Here is a 6,000-nt window from a genome sequence, read left to right on the forward strand (position 1 = left end):
TAATTGTCATCAGTTGGTGCTGAGGAATTGCTAAGGCTGGGTTTTGCTGCTCAGAAGTCTGGGCAATAAATAAACTTCTTTCAACTCTGGACTGAGGACAACTTGCTTCTGAGATGGCGGGTCAGATTCTGCTGCAAGTGGGGTGAAAGGTGGATTGTTTGGGAGACGTTGGATTCTTGTTCGTATTCAGCTTTTGAAGGAAAGGCTCAAGCTTCTCTTGTGTTCTGGACAGACCTAGTCTGGGGATTCCCAGAAGTCAGTGAGAGCAATTATAACATGGAGCACAATAACACAGTATAGGCTCTCTGACTTGTGATGTGCCAACCTTTTAACCTAGGATCAATCAAGCCTTCTACATAACCTTCACTTCTCTACCATCTCTGCACGGTGGTATGGTTTTGGCTCAGGAGAGGACACTGAGTTTGTTTCCGTCAGTGGACATAAAGGGTTTTGCAGAGATGCTGGTGACATGTCTAATGTTTATGAAAGTTCTTTCCCCGTGTTCCAAGGTTTAAGTGTATAGGAGGGCAGGCATTATTGGCTGGTAGTTCAAACTCTCTATGCATGGTTTGATCTGCAAGAACTGAAGACCGCAGTGATATTTATCTGTCCATATTTTTGAGGGACCCGTAACTCTCCCATTGCCAGAAGGTACTGCTGTAGACAGGACAGGTTTGAGAGGGGATATTTAGTATCAGCTGTGTTACGTAAGGCCTGTTTTGTATTTATTGCTCAGGTTGAACATTGAGTGTCTGCAATGCTCCCAAAGCTGGGAAGGTGAAGAGTTGGGAGATGTGGTCCACATAGTTACCACTGGGGGAGGGGTGCAGAAGGATGAAGTCCTACAGAACCAGGAAGGAGGATAGAAAGCAAGATATCAAAGATGGTAATCTCAAGTAGTATCTGGTACTGTCTGCTTGAGAGAAGGGATGCAGTGTATGGCTGGAGAAATTGTGCAAGAGGGGAGGGCTTTTGGTTCCTGGGACTTAAGAACTTTCTGGGGCAGGTAGAACCTTAACAAGTTGGGTAGGTGGCATCTCAGTCCAGGAGCAATATTGTGGCAGTGAAGTATACATGTGCATCTACTGACCAGCTTAAGCTCATTTAAAGGAAGATCCACCGACAAAGGTGATTCCTGGGGTGTGTTCATTGTCCTTGGAGTAGCAGCAGAACTTTTACTAGATTCTGATATGTTTGTACATGGCAGATACTGAGAGGTTGGAGCGCTGTACTCTAATGGGCTTCGTTGAGGGATAGCACTGTTATTTTTTCACTTGGCATTGAGAATCTTTTTTTCACCCCCCCCCCCCCCCCACCCCCCAATATTATGGACATTAAGACAGTGAAGATTGAAATCCACATGCTTTTACTTGGTTAAGTAGATTGGGAGAGGTAGATGAGGTAGGGAAACTGTCCATGAGATTGAGTAGTGGAACAGACTTGGGTGTTTCTGCGTCTCCTGTAATTGTTCAGGTGCACAGCAGGTGGCACCACTGTGACAGTCCTGTAAGTAGAGGGAGGAACTGTCTGTCCTGCTGGTTCAAGAGGAACTAATATGCTCACACTAATTACCTACAGAATCCTCCTGATAAAGGGACTGAGCCCAGAAACAAGCTAATCCTCTAGCTTTTCACCTTGAAAGAAATGCTACTGTCTTTTGCTTAGCTTGTGGCATTTGAGTGAATTTATAGAATTCTAAATCGCCTCCAGGGGTGGGTTCAGCTTTCTCAGCCATTCAGATTGAACCCTAAATCAGCCAAATGTCTATATCTTCCTGAGAGCAACCATTGTGCAGTGTGTCTGACCAATTGTCCTGTCTCCTATTCCCTGACCTTTCATTTCCGTCTCTTGCACATCTGATTATTATTATTTTTTTAAAAAGCGCCTATGTGGATCCTCATGGTCTGTGATTGTAATTGTTTAACCCTACCCGAATCAAAATTCAAAGTAAATTATTATAGTGTGTATTTGTCACCATATACAACCCTGGCATTGATTTTATTGCAGGCATTCAGTGAAATACAAAATACAATTGAATCAATGAAAAACTACACACAAACAACCCACATGCAAAAAAAAATACTAAGAACAAAGAGTTGTAGAGTCCTTGAAAGTTGAGGTGAATCTCAGTCCTGTTGAAGGGTCGCTATTGGAAGTGTCAATTATTTATTCCTATCCAGAGAGGCTGTCTGACATAGAGGCTAATTAGCGCTCCTCCAGCACATTGTATGTATTGCTCCAGATTTCAAGCATCTGCATACCTCTTGTCTCTAGAGGTGAAAGGGTTCAGTGTTGAGGTGAGCAAGGTTATCTACGCTGCTGCAGGAGCCTGATGGTTGAAGGGTAATCTGAGTTTAAGATTTAAAATCAATGTGTGTATACGATGTACAACTTTGCGGTTCATCTTTTTGCAGGCACCCACAAAACAAGGAAACACAGTAGAATCCACAAAAAAAACCACACGTAACAAAGACTGCCAATCATCTAATGTAAAAGGACAAATCATATATATAAACAAATAACATTGAACATCAGTCACCCAAATTAAGTACTCAGCTGTCGGGTCAGTTCAACAGGGAGTCGAGTGAATCCGGTGCTGAGACCCATCACTCTCAACTTCACCCAGTCCTGGCGACGTGGACCCAACACTCCTGCACCTCCCATCCGACAGTAGCAGCAAGAACAGGAGGGAGATGGTCAAATGCAGGCAGACTTCACTGAACACTGGTTTGTTTTCCTCTCTCTGGGGGGGGGGGGGGGGCTCATCGGTTTTAACCAGCTTGGGGTAATGGCGCTGGGCGCGGGTTTGTTCTCCGCAGTTGGACCTCAATGCGGTGTCTGTCCCAGCCGAGCCTGAACTCCTGAGAGAATCATTCGTTGAATCCTTCAGGAGATTCCAAAATTGCTAGTCCATTTAAATGGTTCGAAAGTACATTTTCAAAAAGGGGAAATTACAGACTGTGGATTTCAGTGATCATAAGCTCAGTCTAGCAGTTTTGTGAGCTGCTGTAAAATGTTACAGTATATCGACAATGTAAGCTTGGAGTCTTGAATGCCAATAATGGCAAGCTTTATTGTATTTGCCCCATTCTAAACATTATCTTCATTTGTCACATATACATTGAAGCATATAGTGAAGGGCAAGAGATTCTTCAGATGCTGGAAATCCAGAGAAACACAAAATGCTGGAGCAAATCAGCAAAGCTGGCAGTGCCCATGAAGAGGAATGATAAGTCGCCATTTTGGGCTGAGACCCTCCACCAGGCCTGAGAGGAAGTGGGAAGAATCCAGAATACGGTGGAAGAGGGGTGGCGAAGGAGCATAAGCTGGCAGGTGATGGGTGAACCCAGCCGAGGGGGAAGGTGGTTCAGTGGATGGGAGGATGAAGTGAGAAGCTGGGAGGTGATGTGTCGGAAAAGTTAAGGGACTGAAGAAAAGAATCTGGTAGGAGTGTGCACAATGGGAGAAAGCAAAGGAGGGCGGGCACCAGAGGGAGGTTAGAAACATAGAAAACCTACAGCACAATACAGACCCTTTGGCCCACAAAGCTGTGCCAAACATGTCTTGCCTTAGAAATTACTGAGGGTTACCCATAGCCTCTATTTTTCTGAACAGCATGTACCTATCCAGGGGTCTTTTAAAAGATCCTATCATCCGCCGCCTCCACTGTCGCTGGTAGCCCATTTCACACACTCACTACTCTTCATTTAAAAGAAAACATCTCCATGCACCTTAAAACTGCTGCCCTCTCATACTAGCTATTTCAGCCCTGGGGGAAAAGACCTCTGACTATCCACATGATGAATGCTTCTCATCATGTACACCTCTCATCCTGTCGCTCCAAGGAGAAAAGGCCGAGTTCACTCAACCTATTCTCATAAAGCATACTCCCCAATCCAGGCAACATCCTTGTAAATCTCTACACCCTTTCTATGGTTTCCACATCCTTCCTGTGGTGAAGCGACCAGAACTGAGCACTACTCCAAGTGGGGTCTGACCAGGGTCCTCTATAGTTGCAACATTACCTCTCGGCTCCTAAACTCAATCCCACAGTTGAAGGCCAATGCACTGTATGCCGCCTTAACCATAGTCAACCTGCGTAGCAGTTTTCAGTGTCCTATGGACTCAAACTCCAAGATCCCTCTGATCCTCCACACTGCCAAAAGACTTACCATTAACACTATATTCTGCCATCATAGTTGACCTACCAAAATGAATCACCTTACACTTACCTGGGTTGAACTCCATCTGCCACTTCTCAGCCCTGTTTTGCATCCTATCAATGTCCTGCTGTAACCTGACAGCCCTCCATACTATCTACAACACTTTCAACCTTTGTCATCAGCAAATTTACTAACAACTTCCTCCACTTCCTCATCCAAGTCACTTATTTAAAAAAAAGAGTAATGAAGGGTAGGGATCCCAGAACAGATCTCTGAGGCACACCATTGGTCATTGATGTCCATGCAGACTATGACCTGTCTACAACCACTCTTTGCCTTCTGTGGGCAAGCCAGTTCTGGATCCACAAAGCAATGTCTCCTTGGATCCCATGTCTTACTTTCTCTAAGCCTTGCATGGGGTACCTTATCAAACGCCTTGCTGAAATCCATATACACTATATCTACAGCTCTACCTTCATCAATATGTTTAGACACATTCTCAAGAAATTCAATCAGGCTCTTAATGCATGACCTGCCTTTGACAAAGCCATGGTGACTATCCCTAATTATATTATGCCTCTCCAAATGTTCATAAATCTTGCCTCTCAGGATCTTCTCCAACTTAACCAACCACTGAAGTAAGACTCACCAGGTTATCTCTACTCAACCCCTCCAATCCTCTGGAACCTCTCCCATCCCCATTGATGATGCAAAGATCATTGCCAGAGGCTCAGCAATTTCCTCCCTAGCCTTCCACAGTAGCCTGGGGTACATCTTGTCTGGTCCCAATGGCTTATCCAACTTGATGCATTCCAAAAGCTCCAGCACATCATTTTCCTTAATATCAAAATGCTCAAGCTTTTCAGTCCGCTGTAAGTCATCCCTACAATTGCCAAGATCCTTTTTCTGTAGTGAATACTGAAGCAAAGTACTGAGTAAATACCTCTGCTATCTCCTCCAGTTTCATACACACTTTTCCACTGTCACACTTGATTGGTCCTATTCTCTTAAGTCTTATCCTCTTGCTCTTCACATACTTGTAAAATGCCTTGGGGTTTTCCTTAATCCTGTCCACCAAGGCCTTCTCATGGCCCCTTCTTGGCTCTCCTAATTTCATTCTTAAGCTCCTTCCTGCGAGCCTTATAATCTTCTAGATCTCTATCATTTACCTTTCGTAAACTCTTCTTCTTGACTAGATTTACAACATCCTTTGTACAGCATGGTTCCTGTACCCAACCATCCCTGACTCATTGGAATGTACCTATGCAGAACTCCATGCAAATAACTACTGAATATTTGCCACATTTCTTCTGTATGTTTCCCTGAGAACATTTGTTTCCAATTTGTACTTCCATGTTCTTACATGATGGGCTCCTATTTTCCTTTACTCCAGTTAAATGTTTCCCTAACTTGGTGTCTGTTTCTATCCCTCTCCAATGCTATGGTAAAGTAGATAGAATTATGATCACTATCTCCAAAATGCTCTCCCACTGAGATCTGACACCTGACCGGGTTAATTTCCCAATACCAGATAAAGTACAGCTGCTCCTCTTGCAGGCTTATTTACATATTGTGTCAAGAAACCTTCCTGAACGTACTTAACAAACACCACCCCATCTAAACCCTTTGCTCTAAGGAGATGCCAATCGATATTTGGGAAATAAAAATCTCCCACCACAACAACCCTGTTGTTAATATTACACTTTCCAGTATCTGTCTCCCTATCTGCTCCTTGATGTCCCTGTTACTATTGGGTGGTCTATATATTTAAAAATACCCAGTATTGACCCCTTGTTCCTAACTTCCACCCACAGACACTCCATAGAAAATCCCTCCA

Source organism: Hemitrygon akajei, chromosome 7 (genome assembly GCF_048418815.1).
Source record: "Hemitrygon akajei chromosome 7, sHemAka1.3, whole genome shotgun sequence".
In the NCBI taxonomy this organism is placed as follows: Eukaryota; Metazoa; Chordata; class Chondrichthyes; order Myliobatiformes; family Dasyatidae; genus Hemitrygon; species Hemitrygon akajei.